The sequence below is a fragment of the Pleurodeles waltl genome, chromosome 4_1 (assembly GCF_031143425.1).
Source record: "Pleurodeles waltl isolate 20211129_DDA chromosome 4_1, aPleWal1.hap1.20221129, whole genome shotgun sequence".
NCBI lineage: Eukaryota > Metazoa > Chordata > Amphibia > Caudata > Salamandridae > Pleurodeles > Pleurodeles waltl.
Genome location: NC_090442.1, coordinates 86,032,407 through 86,049,312, shown reverse-complemented (window position 1 = coordinate 86,049,312; position 16,906 = coordinate 86,032,407).

Sequence of the window (16,906 nt, the reverse complement as noted above, 5' to 3'; positions counted from 1 at the left end):
ACACCCCTCTCCTGCCCTCTCCTAATCTAATCAAGGGGGCACCTAGTTGTCTGGGGTTGCAGGATGTGGGGTTGTTGCTGGTTGCTCCAAATGTCCTTCTCTGCCTTTGAAGACCAGTTTGGCAGCCCTCCCCCTTCCTGCCTCACCATCTGCTGAGGGGAGATTCCCTCCCACAGGCACTTTCCTTTGTATGAAGCCAGGCCACTTCACACCTCATCAAGGCAGCTTGGCCAAGCTACTAGAGCTGGCCAATCAGAGCACAGCAGCAAAAACAATGCAGGGCTGAAATGGGCAACTTTTCAGGTAAAGTTTAAAACTCTTTACCTGAACAAGTTATATTAAATCCCACAACTGGAAGTTGTGGGATTTATTACAACAATTAATTTGATACCAAACTCTTGGTATGCATCATTTAAGGAGACTTTAAAAATTAAAATAAAGTCTCCCCATTCTAGCCTATGAAGGCCATTTACTACAATGAGTGAAAAACGAATTTGGCTGTTTTTACCTCACCAGGGCTTATAAAACTATTTTTATAAGGACCCTGCTTATAGTTGCATGGCACCTAGTCCTAGGGGCACATAGGGCACACCTTAGGGGTGACTTATATGCAAAAATAAGGTATTTTAAGACTTTGGAACTACTTTTAATTCCAAAGTCGAATTTGCATATAACTTTAATTTAAAAGCAGCCAGCAAGGCAGGCCTGCCTTTAAAATGACACTGGGCACCTCAGCAGTGCACCTATGGGTGCACTACCTATGCTGTGGTCCCTAAACCTACATGCCCTACCATATACTAGGGACTTATAGGTAGGTTAACTTAGCCAATTATAATTAGCCTAATTTGCATATCCATTTTACACAGAGCACAGGCCCTGGTACTGGTTAGCAGCACCCAGGGCACCATCAGAGTCAGGAAAACACCAGCAAAAAGTGGAAAATGGGGGCAAAAAGTTAGGGGGCCTCTGCAATCAGCCCTGTTTTCTGACACAAGCCCCCTCCAGCTCACACGCCCAGGAGACTCAGCCCAACCCTGGGAGAGTCTTCCTGGCTTGTTAGGCAAGGAAGACAGTGAAGAAAATTGGCTGTCCCTTTGCAGGGCCTAATCTGCCTTACATCCTCCTGTCATGGTCACTCCCTCTGGATAGTGAAGCCATCCCAACAGTGAAAGGACCCACCTCAAACTAAAACTTCCCTCTAGTGGGGTCTTCCTCCTCTCTCTCTGCCAACTTGGGTAGTGAGGTGCCCACCTCCCCTACTCCTAACTTTGCTAGCGCAACACCTAGCTTACCCAAAGATGTCACCCAACACTTGAGCAACCCCACCATGAACAACAGGGTCAGAGGGCCTACTTTGCGTTTGGCCCTGGGGTCTGCCTCCCAGGCCAAGTGCAGTGCTGCCAGGAAGGCTAGCACCCAGCAGAGGCTACTGACAGCTGTCAGTACCCAGAACCACACCCTAAGCTCTCCCCTGACAGGTGGCTGAGCTGCTTTAGGGACAACTGTGGGGTCCTGGCACCCCTCTTGCTGTCTAGAGTGGGGGGCTACCTCCTCCTGTGGCAGACACCCTCCTTCCACTCTCCCTTCTGTCAGTGCAGGGGCAACACCTTGCATCTGGACAGCTGCCTGACTACTCAGGACTTCCTTGGGGTCAGGGGAGGCCTCACCAGTGCCAATTCTGGGCTCCCCCCTACTGGGGCAGAAGGCCTTTGGCTCCCTGGAACTCTCTTTAAGAGTGGCCTACCCTTCCTTTTCTTCTTTCCTTTTCTGGGGGACCCCTGTCTCCTAACTGTAGGGACTGACTCCTCAGAACTTTGGGTTGGAGGGGCGCCCTGGGCAACAACCACATCTGGGACCAGACTCACCTCTGGGAGGTCATTGCCCAGGATACAATCTAGGGGGAGGTCAGCACTGACTACCACCCTAAACCAGTCAAGGATACCCTCCCTCTCTAGGGGCAATATGGCTACAGGTTTGGAGGTGACCTCCCCTGTGGCTATCCTGACTTTCCTGGTCTCTCCTGGGACATACATGTCTGGGGTCACTAACCGGTCACTCACCATAGTGTGACTGGCACAGGTGTCTCTCAGGCCAGTGGTGGGGATCCCATTCACCTGAATGGGGTGGAAGTGCCTACTCCCACCCTCAGGGATCACCAGCTTACCATCTGGTCCTGTCTCCCAGCTCAATGCTAGGAGGACTTCATCATCTGAGGAGTCCTCCTCCATGGCTACACTGGACAGCCCAGTGCTACCCACCTTCTTTGGACAGGCTGCATCTCCTCTGAAGTGACCTGTCTGCTGACAGTCAAAGCAAGCCTTACTGTCCAAGAGAGTTTTTTAACCTTGGGTCTCCCTGTCTCTGCTTGTCAGAGTGGGAGTGGGATTTACTCTCCTCCTTCTTAGGGTTCTGGGGTACCGAGGGAGTCTCAGTGGTGGGCTTACCACCTCCCTCCTTAGGTTTTTGGGGACCTGACCCCCCCTTCTAGGAGTCTCCCCCCTGGGACTTGACAACCACCCTGGTTCTCAACCACTCATCAGCTGCCTCCCCTAGCTCTCTAGGGTTAGTCCGCTTAGAGTCCACTAGATGCTGGTGTAACCTTTCTTGGATACAATTGGTCAAGATGTGCTCTCTCATGATCAGATTGTATAACCCCTCATAAGTATTTACTTTGTTACCAATAATACAGCCCTCTAGTGCCTTAAGTGATGTGTCTACAAAGTCAACCCACGACTGGGTACTGACCTTCTGGGTGTCCCTGAACTTCATTCTATACTGCTCTGGGGTCAGACCAAACTTCTTGGTTAAGCACCTCTTCATACTAGGGTACGAATCTGCCTCCTCCCCCCTTAAGGTCAGAAGCCTATCCCTCCCTGAGTTGGGGACCAACTCCCACAGAAGGGAACCCCAGTATTGAGGCCTAACCCTTCTCATTTGGAGTGCCCTCTCAAAGGCCTCCAACCACTTGTCTATATCATCACCCTCTACATAAGCAGGAACGACCCCCTTGGGTAATCTGGGGCAAACCCCCCCACCCATGGACACCTCAACTTCTCTGTCGCTGCCACCATCTCTTTTCTCTCTCTTTGCCCACTTTTTCTTTTCTAGGGCCAGCTTCTCTGCCTCCAAAGCTATGAATGCTAGCTGGGCCTCCAGCTCTCTTTCCCTGAGGGACAGGTTCTCTCCTCCTGAAGGGACCCCCTTCCCCCAGCTAGCTTTGGGACTGCCCCTAGTGACTGTATGTAATGAGGACCGGTCTTCCTCATCCTCACTTAGGCTCAGATGCCCTCCCTCCCCTGAGTGGTGAGAGCTAGCATCCTCCCCTACTTCTCCCTCCTCTGGAGCTCCTTCTGAGTCTACCTCTTGGGCCTCAGCCCATGCTGTCAGGGATTTGATCAGGACATGCTTCCTGAGGTCAGTGGTTGCAGGCAACCCTCTTTCAGTACACAACCCACTAAGCTGGACTACTGTCAGTGTGGGTAGACTAGCCAGATCAAGCTCCATGGTTCCCTAGTTTTGTGTCAACAAAAACCTTTTTTCAAAAATTGGAAACAAGAATTTAGAAAAATCACAAAAATTCAATAATTGAAATTAATCCAAATTAAAAACAATTTTTGCACTAGGACAATTTAAAGGATTTTTAATTTGTTTTACTTAAAACTGGAACATGATACTGAACACAAGTACAGGATCCCACCACTGCTCACCAAAAATGTTGGAAAATGGGTTATTGGTAAGGGCAGGTAGGTACCTACACTTAGCAATAGGCCACTAACCTCCACTTAGGTCCAGTTAGGTCTCAGTAAATTAAACCCAGCTCAACCCTTGGTAGCTTGGCAACGAGCGTCAAGGCTTAACTTAGGAGACAGAGTGTAAAGCAGTCAAATATCACAAAACAGTAATTAAATAAAACACAGGAAACAGTTTAAAAATCCAAAAGCAATTTATAAAAATAGATTATATTTTTATCTTTAAAATGACACCAAAACGAATAATATCAGATAAGGGGAACCGGGGATATGATTTTTTAAATATATTTTTTTTTTTTAGCGCCTAGAAACAAAAAGCGCCAATCCGGTCATCTGGTTGCACCTCGACCGGGGCAAACTCAAAGTTTCAGGCCGACCGCGATGGAGCCCTGCTCGGCTACAGGCCGCGGGAGGCCTCGGTTAAAATGTTACCTTCACACTTAGGGGGTCATTCTGACCTTGGCGGACGGCGGAGGCCGTCCGCCAAGGTACCGCCGTCAGAACACCGCACCGCGGTCGAAAGACCGCGGCGGTGATTCTGACATTTGCCCTGTGCTGGCGGGCGGCCGCCAAAAGACCGCCCGCCAGCCCAGGGCAAATCAACCTTCCCACTAGGATGCCGGCTCAGAATTGAGCCGGCGGAGTGGGAAGGTGCGACGGGTGCAGTTGCACCCGTCGCGTATTTCAGTGTCTGCTGGGCAGACACTGAAATACTTTTTGGGGCCCTCTTACGGGGGCCCCTGCCGTGCCCATGCCATTGGCATGGGCACGGCAGGGGCCCCCAGGGGCCCCGCGGCACCCCCTACCGCCATCCTGTTCATGGCGGGAGAGCCGCCATGAACAGGATGGCGGTAGGGGGTGTCAGAATCCGCGCTCCGCCGCCATGGAGGATTCAGACGGGCAGCGGAAAGTCGTCGGTACACCGCCGACTTTCCGTTTCTGGCCGCGGCTGAACCGCCGCGGTCAGAATGCCCAGCGGTGCACCGCCAGCCTGTTGGCGGTGCTACCGCCGACCTCCGCCATGGCGGTAATTACCGCCATGATCAGAATGACCCCCTTAGTCTTTTTTTTGAAGATTTTCTTCAGCGGGACGAACCTGCCAGTCCAATCCGACCTCCTGGAGCCCTTCTCCGGATACGCGATGCTGGAATCCTCGGTGGAGATTTTTACCTTCGGACTTAGTCGTTTTTTCGAGGTGAAAATCCTTCGACCAGGGTAAACCTGGAACTTGATCCGATGTCCATTGAGCCCTTCTCGGATACGATGGCTGGGAGGTCCCGGTCAACTTTTTACCTTCGGACTTAGGGAGTCATTCTGACCTTGGCGGACGGCAGAGGCCGTCCGCCAAGGTACCGCCGTCAGAACACCGCACCGCGGTCGAAAGACCGCGGCGGTGATTCTGACATTTGCCCTGGGCTGGCGGGCGGCCGCCAAAAGACCGCCCGCCAACCCAGGGCAAATCAACCTTCCCACTAGGATGCCGGCTCAGAATTGAGCCAGCGGAGTGGGAAGGTGCGACGGGTGCAGTTGCACCCGTCGCGTATTTCAGTGTCTGCTGGGCAGACACTGAAATACTTTTTGGGGCCCCCAGGGGCCCCGCGGCACCCCCTACCGCCATCCTGTTCATGGCGGGAGAGCCGCCATGAACAGGATGGCGGTAGGGGGTGTCAGAATCCCCATGGCGGCAGAGCGCGCTCCGCCGCCATGGAGGATTCAGACGGGCAGCGGAAAGTCGGCGGTACACAGCCGACTTTCCGTTTCTGGCCGCGGCTGAACCGCCGCGGTCAGAATGCCCAGCGGTGCACCGCCAGCCTGTTGGTGGTGCTACCGCCGACCTCCGCCATGGCGGTAATTACCGCCATGGTCAGAATGACCCCCTTAGTCTCTTTTTCCGAGATTTTTCTTTACCGGGATGAACCAGCAAATCAGGCCGGGTCATGGTTGAGGCAAGCCGGCTAGAGTTGCCACGGCGGGTCGGTCCCTCTATGGATCGTTTTACAAAAATTCTCCAAACTTCTCCAAACTTCTGGGGCTTCTCCCAGATGTCCTTTTAAGGTTCTTCTGGGGTCCACAGCTCACCCCAAGGGTTTAGATGTTCAGAGATGGTCCTTGGGGGGTGCGGACTACAACTCCCAGAATGCACCTGCCGCAAACTCCTTTTTGGCCACTGGACAGTGGTCAGCTGGTCGCTTTCTTCAGGAGTCGGTGCAGGGGACTCTGGTTAGCAGTTATTCACCTGTAGCAAACAGGGAGTCCCTCCTTGAACCAGTTGAAGCCAGGCAAAGTCCTTCTTGTGGTGAAGCCCAAGTGTGCAGCTGGTGCAGTCCTTCTGAGTGCAGGTTCCAGGTGCAGGCCAGGGGTCCAGCAGGACAGTCCTTCTTCTTCTGTCGTTCTTCCTTGTTGGATGTGGTAGGGAACTGAGGTGTGGGTGCAGGTATGCCAGTTTTATCCTTGCTCCTGGGTGATAAGCAGGGGTGTCCTGGTTCTCCAATCAGGTGCAGGGTCCTTCCCCCTGTGATGACCACTTCCTGGGAAGTGTGGCAAAAATCAATCCCAGGAGGCAACATTCTCTAAAAATCCATCATGGCTGAATCTGATTTTTGGAGGTTACATCTGGCTGAGCCCACCCACTGGTGTGGCTAAAAATCATAAACACACCCCTCTCCTGCCCTCTCCTAATCTAATCAAGGGGGCACCTAGTTGTCTGGGGTTGCAGGAATGGGGGGTGTTGCTGGTTGCTCCAAATGTCCTTCTCTGCCTATGAAGACCAGTTTTGCAGTCCTCCCCCTTCCTGCCTCACCATCTGCTGAGGGGAGATTCCCTCCCACAGGCACATTCCTTTGTATGAAGCCAGGCCACTTCACACCTCATCAAGGCAGCTTGGCCAAGCTACTAGAGCTGGCCAATCAGAGCACAGCAGCAAAAACAATGCAGGGCTGAAATGGGCAACTTTTCAGGTAAAGTTTAAAACTCTTTACCTGAACAAGTTATATTAAATCCCACAACTGGAAGTTGTGGGATTTATTACAACAATTAATTTGATACCAAACTCTTGGTATGCATCATTTAAGGAGACTTTAAAAAATAAAATAAAGTCTCCCCATTCTAGCCTATGAAGGCCATTTACTACAATGAGGGAAAAACAAATTTGGCTGTTTTTACCTCACCAGGGCTTATAAAACTATTTTTATAAGGTCCCTGCTTATAGTCACATGGCACCCAGCCCATGGGGCACATAGGGCACACCTTAGGGGTGACTTGTATGTACAAATAAGGTAGTTTAAGACTTTGGAACTACTTTGAATTCCAAAGTCGAATTTGCATATAACTTTAATTTAAAAGCAGCCAGCAAGGCAGGCCTGCCTTTCAAGTGACACTGGGCACCTCAGCAGTGCACCTATGGGTGCACTACCTATGCTGTGGTCCCTAAACCTACATGCCCTACCATATACTAGGGACTTATAGGTAGGTTAACTTAGCCAATTATAATTAGCCTAATTTGCATATCCATTTTACACAGAGCACAGGCCCTGGGACTGGTTAGCAGTACCCAGGGCACCATCAAAGTCAGGAAAACACCAGCAAAAAGTGGAAAATGGGTGCAAAAAGTTAGGGGGCCTCTGCAATCAGCCCTGTTTTCTCACACAATGAAAATACTGAGGCAGTGCCAACATCAAACACCACTCCAGGGGTGCCGTTTGCAGGTTGCAGTAAGGAAGTAGACTGTGCTATGAACACATATTAATGTGCCACCAATGCATACTGCACACTGCTGCACACACTGAAAGAGCCAATTGTCCATCAAAACAGCATATGTATATGGAGGTGGCCCTTCGTGCACAGATACATCGACCTCCACTAGGCAGTTAGCCAGGTTCCCTAGTGCAAGGTTGGTAGTGTAGGTGCACAGCTGCACATGAGCAACTGGCAGAGGGAACAGCAAAAGGTTGCATAGAAACAAGTCACACATGGGACAATCGTGCATTTACAAAACTTAACATGTCAATGCTGCCAATTTTGGAGATGTGTTGTGCATTGTCACCTACCCAATTCAATGGGCCTCAGTGTCGCATTTCATCTGCAATGACACATGTCTAAATGGATGGGATGTCCAGGCCATGTAGTGCAACCATGTTACCACTACATCTGAACCCATTGTGTGTGTGTGGATGTATCATGTCCCCTCTAGTGAAAGCACACTGATACATATGGGACACTACACAATGCATGGTACATACATACTTACCAACAGTTCGGAAACCAAGGGCCAGATGTATCATTTTTTACAATAGCAATTACCTAATTGTGATTTTTAGTGAATTGCAATTAAGTAATCGCTGTTGGAATGGATTCACAAGGGCTCGCAAATCGACCTACCTCATTAATATTCATGAGATAGGTCGCAATTTGCGAGCCATTGAGAATGGCTACAATCACGGGGATGGTGGCCTGCAGGGCTCCGCAGACCACCATGTCTGTGATTGCTTTTTAATAAAGCACACTTTTTTTTTTTAAATGCAGGCCGTTTTCCTTAAAGGAAAATGGAATGCATTTAAAAATGAAAAAATTAACTTTTTTTTCTTCATTTTTTAATAGTAGACAGTGGTCCATGGGACCACTGCCTACTCTTAAAAAATGGTTTTGCATGCATTCACAAAGCGGAAGGGGTCCTTTGGGGATCCCTTCCCCTTTGCGAATAGGTTACCACCTACTTGAAGTAGGTGGTAACTGCGATTGTTTTGTGGTCACAAAGCAATCATACAAACCTCTGCGATTCGGTATTCGGAAGGGATGCCCTTGACACGCCCCTTCTTAATACCAAATTGGTATGTAGTAGTAAATCCAATTGGCGATTCGGTAACAAGTTACCGAATCGCAAATTGAACTTGTTACATACCAAAACGCATTTGGTCCGTTAGCGATCGCAAAAATGTTTGATACATCTGGCCCCAAATCATATATCCCAGGTCCTTGAACCAAACACAAGTTGCCATGTCCAACAACCCAGTGCTGAGAAGACCTTACAGAAGGCCAGGAAGTCACACCATACCACAAACAAATAGTAGTCACAAACAAAACAATATATCAACTGCCATGCTACATGGCAATCCTGTTGCAAGCATTAACAAAATACTCACTCCTATTATTTTTTGCAGCGGATCAGGGTTATGGGATCCAGCGATGGATCAGGACCCCATTCCCCTACCCAAGTACAGCAGCAGAGCATGCCCATAACGAGGCACGTCGGAGGACACAGACCATTGTGGAGAGGACTTTTGGCACCCTGAAGTCCAGATTCAGGTGCCTGGACATCACAGGAGGCAGCCTCCTATATGCCCCACACATTGTTTCTAAAATTATACTGGCCTGTGCTATCCTGCACAACATTTGTGTGAGGATGAACATCCTATTGTATGAGCCGGACCAACAAATGCCTGAAGAGGAGGATGGTGGCCTGGAAAATGAGGGGGAACAGCAGAACACAGCTTCTGGAATGTGCCACAGACAGCAAATCGTACACAACTTTTTTACTTTATAGTCCCTCTACACACCTTGTAAATATTTGTAAATAAACACCTTACTTGATCACACAATCCTCTAGTGTCTTCATTCTCCATCACATGTACCTTAGGAATGTGAGTATTACCTCAGGGAGCATGTCACAAATAGAAATCTGAAAACTTCTGTTGCAAAATCACATGTGATGCGTATGATTGTACTGCTACCATCACACATATCACAAATTGACTCATCACTTGAATGTCACAACTGGAGGACACAATCTATGGACCACAACATATGAGTTACATCCACGTTGCAAACTTGTTCAACTGTAGCTCATGACACACAGCTATAACATCTCCAATAATGAGGTAAGCAAGGGCTCAACACATGAGGCAGTGGCTGTAAAATATCAGAAGGACTGGAATGTATTAACAGACCACTGACATTACTGAGTGTGAGACTTGCAATTGCTGCAAGGAGCTTGTGTGATAAGGTGGGGCATCAGTGGTGACAACGGATAGCATGATTGGCCAAGGTATGACAAGCAATGGTTAAAACACTTGCCCTGTGCAGTACATCCCTAGAAATCAGTCCTGCCACTGCCATGGGGCCCAATCCTGACACAGTGTACACATGCCCACACACTTGGATTGGACACTTCTGTGGAATGCACATTAGAAATAATAAGAACACATGCAGCTAGGGCAGCAGCTCCACTACAACAGCACAATAACAATATCTAATTATAATTAGTACAAACTGACTAATGTGTTCAAAACATGATATGGGTGGAATTTAGGCACAGTGTGTCAAACACAGTACGTACCAAATATGTACACATGTCAGACATATGTGAAGTCCACACACAAGTCACCATGAACTCATGACCTACATTTTGAGATAGTTGAGGGGTAACATAAACTACATAGCACTAATCAACCATCATCATCAATGCCTGAGTTGTGTATGTTGTCTTAAATGTAATGCCCTATAAGTCAAACAACTACACACATCACATGAGTCAACACAATTCACAAACACATACCAAGACTGTTGTCGATCAATGACTGCCATAAAACATAGAAATACACTTGTCACACATCCATACATATGCATGATGTCCAAAGTTTTGCATGCCGTTCATTCAGAAACACACACATCTGTGTAACAGACAATACACACCCAAAACACAAAATTGCATGGTCTACCTCATGTGGCCATACACAATATTACACACTGCAGCCCAGCACATCTCATTTGCATGTAGATCCATGGTCAATGGAACAAAATCATGCAATCATGAAAAGAGTCAAAAATGTGGACGCAAATGCGTCAAAAACATCTGCAACCGCAACGTTTCAAACCAGGGCCCCTTAGCGTGAATTCCTCCCTCGCACTACACTCATGTGGATATCCTGTGAAATCGAAGCATACAGGTAATGCATCGTATATTGAAGCACACATAGGTAATGTATCGGAAATAGTCACGCAAATAGCTTATACATCAAAAAATACCCACTTGATGTAAAACGTGACACAAGGGGACAGGAAGTGATGTAATATGAAATCCTGTTTACAGGCATGGTACAGTGGGTGTACTTTCACTTTACAGTCTGTGCATCTTTCGACCGTGTGGCTGTGTTTTGGTGTTGGTGGTGTGTTTTAGGGGATTTTAGTATCTTGTGGTGTCTCTCTTGTTGAGTCTGGTGTGAATTGTGACTGTTACTTGTACCAGTGTCTGTGATTTTGTGTAGTTTTCTGTATTTTTCTTTGTACTTGTACTGTGGGGTTTCTGTCCGGGTGTTCTATTAGTTGGGTTAGTTGGGGTTAATACGTTTGGGCTGTAAGTTTCCTTATTTGTCAAATTTTCTTTTACTATTTACTTTTTCACATTGTGCATAAGGGACATGTCAGGAACGGTGAGGCTGACACTGATGGGGAAGGAGGAGCTCGGAGGCTTTGAGCACCAGCTGAAGCATTGCTGTGTTGATCTGGTGGCCAGTGAGCAGGATTGGCTAGACCATCTGGGTGTGGTGATCAGTGGTCCTGTTGATGAGTATCCCATTGATATATGTTTATGGTAGAACGCTCCTGAGTGACAGTAGCAGATGTGTTAGCGTGCTCCATGCAATGCTTGTGGACAGGTTGACTGCAACCAGAACAAAGTGTAACTGCCCCAGTACTGAGATGGAGTTCACATGTCTATACGTTTTAACAATGCAGGTCAGAGGTTTGTTGAGTCATGTACGACTATCACTTAATCACACATTTCAGGGGCCATGGCAACACCTGTGCCCCAGCATTGTGTCAATGATGATAAGGCAAGACACTGGCAGCATACCATATTTCACTGGATCCTGACAGCAAAGTGAGCAATCCATGTATAGTGCTACATTGTCATCATTACACCCATATGATCCCTGCCATTGTGTTGGCAAAGGGGGCATACCCGCCTTAGGGGACACTGGCAACGGAGCATTTGTTACCAACATACAACTGTGCCACATCAGTCATGGATCACTGAACGCATGATAATTGCAGACTAAAAATTTAGCCCCATGTCCATCAAACAGTTACTCTGTATGCCTTGAAGAACAATCGCCACAATACCTGAGTCACTTGTATTGCAGTGCACTAGGGTAGTGCCATGGATTTGTCACCCAAATCCAAATCATGCCATTGCATACCATCTTTAAAGGATTGCCCACATATGGTTGTGGTAGGGTATAGCACTACACGAGTCATAGGCCCAGTGCATGTGTGCAGATGTGTGGCTCTCACTCACCAGACTTTCAGTGTCAATGTGAGTTTGCAGTGGTGTGTCTGTTGCACTGTCTTAAAGCAGGATCACTACGTCACTCATCTAAAATGTTACACACTTTGATATGTTGTCCACTCGTAGTGACAGTGATATGAGCAAGTTTTTCCATCCATGTCTTACAGGTGGACCTTCCCCCTACTCCATTGGAGACGTGGCAAGATTTCAGGACCCAGATGTATCCAGTAAGTGTGATAATGTCTGTCTCATGTAGTGATTACGTCTGTTGTGTGAGTGAGTCTTGTATGTTGCACTCAATGCTAGATATGATAAGCTGGCACATGATAAGATTTCAAAGTAGGCTGGATTGTGACATTGTGTCCCATGCAAAGGTTACCCATTCACGAGCAGAGAGTTGTATCTTGGGAGTCGTGTGCTGTGCAATGGGCAGCAGCGTGTGAACAAGGTGATAACTACCCAGATGTAGGACCATGTGTGATTTGGAAGTGCACTACTGTCAGTATGTTGGCACTGGGTCATACCGTCATTCTTACAACACAGTGATGCACCAGCTTTCCACACAAATTGGTGCATCCCTGAGTTGTAATGTACATGTGGGACTGGGTGGGAAACTGTCCCCTAGCATGGTGCCCCATAAGTAGTACCCATTTACGTGACACTTATATAGTATGTAATAGGTGTGCATGCAGGTCAAGCCCAGACGTGCTGGCATGGATATGGGTGTTTAGGGAATAGTGTTGGCAGATCAGGTGTTGATGGGTGTCCACATGTGCACACATGAATGTAGATGTGAATGGCCTATGGATATCTGCTTCCTAGTTGGCAGCCCTCATCACATGTGGTCCACACCCTAACTCCATGTATAAGTGGACATACCTTAGTGGTTGACCTCAACAGTTGTGATGATGGATTGCATGCCCAACTCCCCTGAGGCACAGGGGTAGGGGGACAACATATTTGTAGGAAGATGTGATGATCATAGTGTAGATGACAGTCATCTCAATCAGGCTTGCATGTGTCCCAATAAACACTGACCCCTTATGATTACCAACTGCATACCATACTCCCAAAAACATCTATTAGTTACTGGTGATGTGTGGTTTAAGGTTGACTCACATGTTGAAGATTAGTGGCCCTGGCCCATGTGAAGTTGTTGCTGCCTTTGCATTGTGACACATTGCAGTAAATCAATGCACAGATAAGTTGTTTTGGTTCCAAATCTTGTTGTGCATCACTTTGGTGTTAATGACATGATGAGTAGGCAGCGATGCCGTTACATTCATCAGGGACATTGTATTCTCTGGAATGTGATTTGGAGTGCATGTGCAAATCGAGGTAGAGTGTTAGAGTATCATCTGTACATACCTCACACAATGCTGGCACTGATGGTTGCCTGTCTCAGTTTAACAGCTGCCAACATGGACAGTGAGGAACTCAGGGCGTTCCAGAAGAGGGCAGTGCGTTATTGCCACATAATGGCAGTGGAGTCTGGGTACCACAGGATGGCACAACACTATCAGAAGGAGCGAGCCACTGAGGAATGGCGGGCATTCAGCCAGGGGGCACCCACACTGCTCACACAGAGTGGACCAAGCATCACAGCAATACAGGGAGCCACAGCTGCCACCATCACTTCTGCCCCACCTGCAACACCCTCTACTTCGGCACCACAGCCCACCACGCCTGGTGCCATGGACATGTCGGACATTAAGGACCTACAGAGGGATATGAAACTGGTCCTCAAGAAGCTGGACAGCCTCAAGAAGGAGGTGGACCAGAACTCCAAGATACTGAAGGTCAATAAGAGGACACTCAAGAGGGCCAACCTATGCACTAATGACTCCCGTTCACCCCTCCCTCCTCATTTGTTTTCATATTTTGTAGTGGGTTTTAGAGGGTTATTAATAGGTTACATTATGTTAGTAGGTTTGGGGGGGGTGGGTTTTCAAATTATGACATTTTAGTTTGTGGGTGGGTGGATGGGGGTAATGTTGGGGCATTTATGTGTTAAAAAAATAACCCCCCCCCCAAAAAAAAAATACAAACAAATATATGTTTGTTTAGGATTTGGTAGTATATGTTTAGGTTAGTATATGTTGTCCTGCATGTGTCTTGTGATATAATGGGATGGGGGGGGCAATGCGGTAAGTAAGTTAGCAAAGGGTAGTTAGGGCCAACTTGTGGGTAATGTAGAGGTAGGATAGATTAGGTTAGGATAGGCGTTTTTCATAGTTTTTAGTTCAGTTTTATACCTATATAATAAAGGTTTGGGTACTCTCTTACTACATGCGTCATGTACTTGGGTCTCAGCGTCTTCCCTTGAGTGTACAGTGAGAATTGTGTGTTGGCCTAGGGATGTCGTCCTGCATCCAGATCCCTCTCTTGACTTGTTCATTTCCACTTACAACTGAGCTGTCACATTGGCAGCTACCACACATCTACTTGTCTATGCATCTGCCATCCAGTGTACCTAGCACTCAAGGTGACTATGTTTCCCATGTACTGGACAGGTAGGTATGTTTTTTAAGCTGTCATTGTTTGGGTCCTGTGTCGGAATGTCGGGCACTGTGGGACGTCTGACTACAGCCTGCATTTCATGTCAAACTGAGCAGTGCCAATTTCATATGAGGTTAAGTATATCTGCTTCACTATAATGTGTTCCACTGGTACTCCCAGCTGACGTTATTGCCCGAGCACTGTTTCACAGCCTTTCCTGCTGTATGTAGTGGGTGAGGCATACATCTGTTCAACATTGTTCACATACACAGTGACTTGCTCGTAGGGGATGAGTCCAGCATTGACGTTCATCATGTAGGTACCTTAGTCGTAGATGTGTGCCCCGATGTTTCTACACTCTTGTACTGACACTCTGGGCCTTATTTATACTTTTTGGAGCAAAACTGCACTAACGCAGTTTTGCACCAAAAAGTTTTGCACCAGCTTGCACCATTTTTTAGCACCAGCTGGGCACCATATTTATGGAATGGTGCAAGCCGGTGCAAAGGGTAGGCTAGCTTAAAAAAAAATGACGTTAGGCAGTTTTGAGTCAAAATAAATGATTCTGACCAGATTAGCATCATTTTTTGACGCTAAGGGTCATATTTCTACTCTGCACTGAATTAGCGTCATTTTGTTTTTTACTCTAATTCAGTGCAAAACTAACTCCATATTTATACTTTGGTGCTAGACCCATCTAGCGCCAAATTTATGGAGTTAATTTCATTTTTTGGAAGTGGAAACCTACCTTGCCTCAATGAGATGCAAGGTAGGCGTTCCCGGCAAAAAATGACTCTAATTCGGTGTAAACAGAGTATAAATATGCCCCTCTGTGACTATAGACATTTACACACATCACAATTATACCGCATAGTAGATGTGTCACATTACACAGAGGCATGCTGGTTGTGTTGGTGGTGTTTATGTACAAGTGTTGTAGTGCAGTATTTACATTGTCCAGGTCGGTGACCCCATTAGTGAAACCCATTCAACTGTGACACAACACAAGTCCAGGGTTGAGGGACATGTCATTGGACATGCTTAGGTAAAGTGTAGCTCAGTGCAGGGGAACATGAATTGCCAATTGAGTAGTGAGAGACAATTGCAGTCCATAGTGGAATGGTGACAGTGTGTCACCAACTGTAGCAACACTGGCATGATGTCAAGCACAGGACAAAGGGAAATCACTACCCATGTGGCATGGGCTTGTGCTACCGGGAACTCCTATGGGTGAAGATGATCTGTTCCACATCTTCATCCTCTGATGTGTGTGTTTTCTCCTCTGTCCTTGATGGTGGTGGGGTAAAGGGGACCACACACACTTTAGTGGTTGGAGTAGTGGACACCAAATTCCCGGCAGTTGCCATCTGTGGATCTACATATGGCATCACTGCAGCAAGGAGGAGCTGCTGATTTTTTAGTATGGCAGAAACATCCCTTTGGTAGGCAGCCATGTAAACCTTGAGGGAGGCCAGTTCCTGGTGCATGGAGTCCAGCTTGTTGTCATGCATACTGCAGTGAGATTGGGAGGGCAGGTGTTGTATCAACTCCCTCATGACAGTGGTTAGGAACCTCAGACACTGCTGGACTTTATGCAGTGTGGATTGTGTGCCTCGCTTGCCTGCTGTCTGTTCAGTGGCCGTTATGATGCATGTGCACATACCCTCAAGCCTGGCTGCCGTACTTTGCATCGCCACCTGCACCTCCTTGGTCAGCTCCTGCTGGACTCCCACTACTGTCCTTACAAAGGTGGTCCCTGTGTCCTCGGACTCCTCAGCTGTGTTGGAGCTGGCAGGTTGTAATATTGGGGTCGTGGGTGGTGCCTCTGGGATGGCTGCTACATGAATGTTCCTCCTTGCGACTGGAGGTGGAGTCTGTAGGGCTCCCAGGACACCTTGGGGGGTCTCCTGGCTGATGGTTGTAAGCTGGTCATCCAGGTCATCAGGGTAGTCTAAGACAGGCTGACCTTCAGGAGAGCCATCATCCTAAGCAATGAGATACTGTAAAATTGGTGTGTCTGTGTTGTGGCAGTTGATATGTGACGACACAGACTTCCTATTGGTGGCTCATTGTCATCTTGGTTCCCATACATTGTTCCTATACTTAATGTTTGCAGCATCTCAGCCCTATGCCCCACCTGTATGTCACATGTAGGGCAGGGAAGTTTACGCAATTGTCTGCGTCACATCTTCTAGGTGTGAGTTATGTCCTATTTGTGGCTTGGCGCCATCATGTTTACATGTCGTAAAATGGATTAGAGTCATTTTTCCTCCTTTAACGTCATTTTGCCTTACGACAAGGCGCAATGGTTAGTGTAAAAAAAAAGGACTCTAACCTAGTTATAGCGCCACCAGCATCATAGTATAAATATGACACC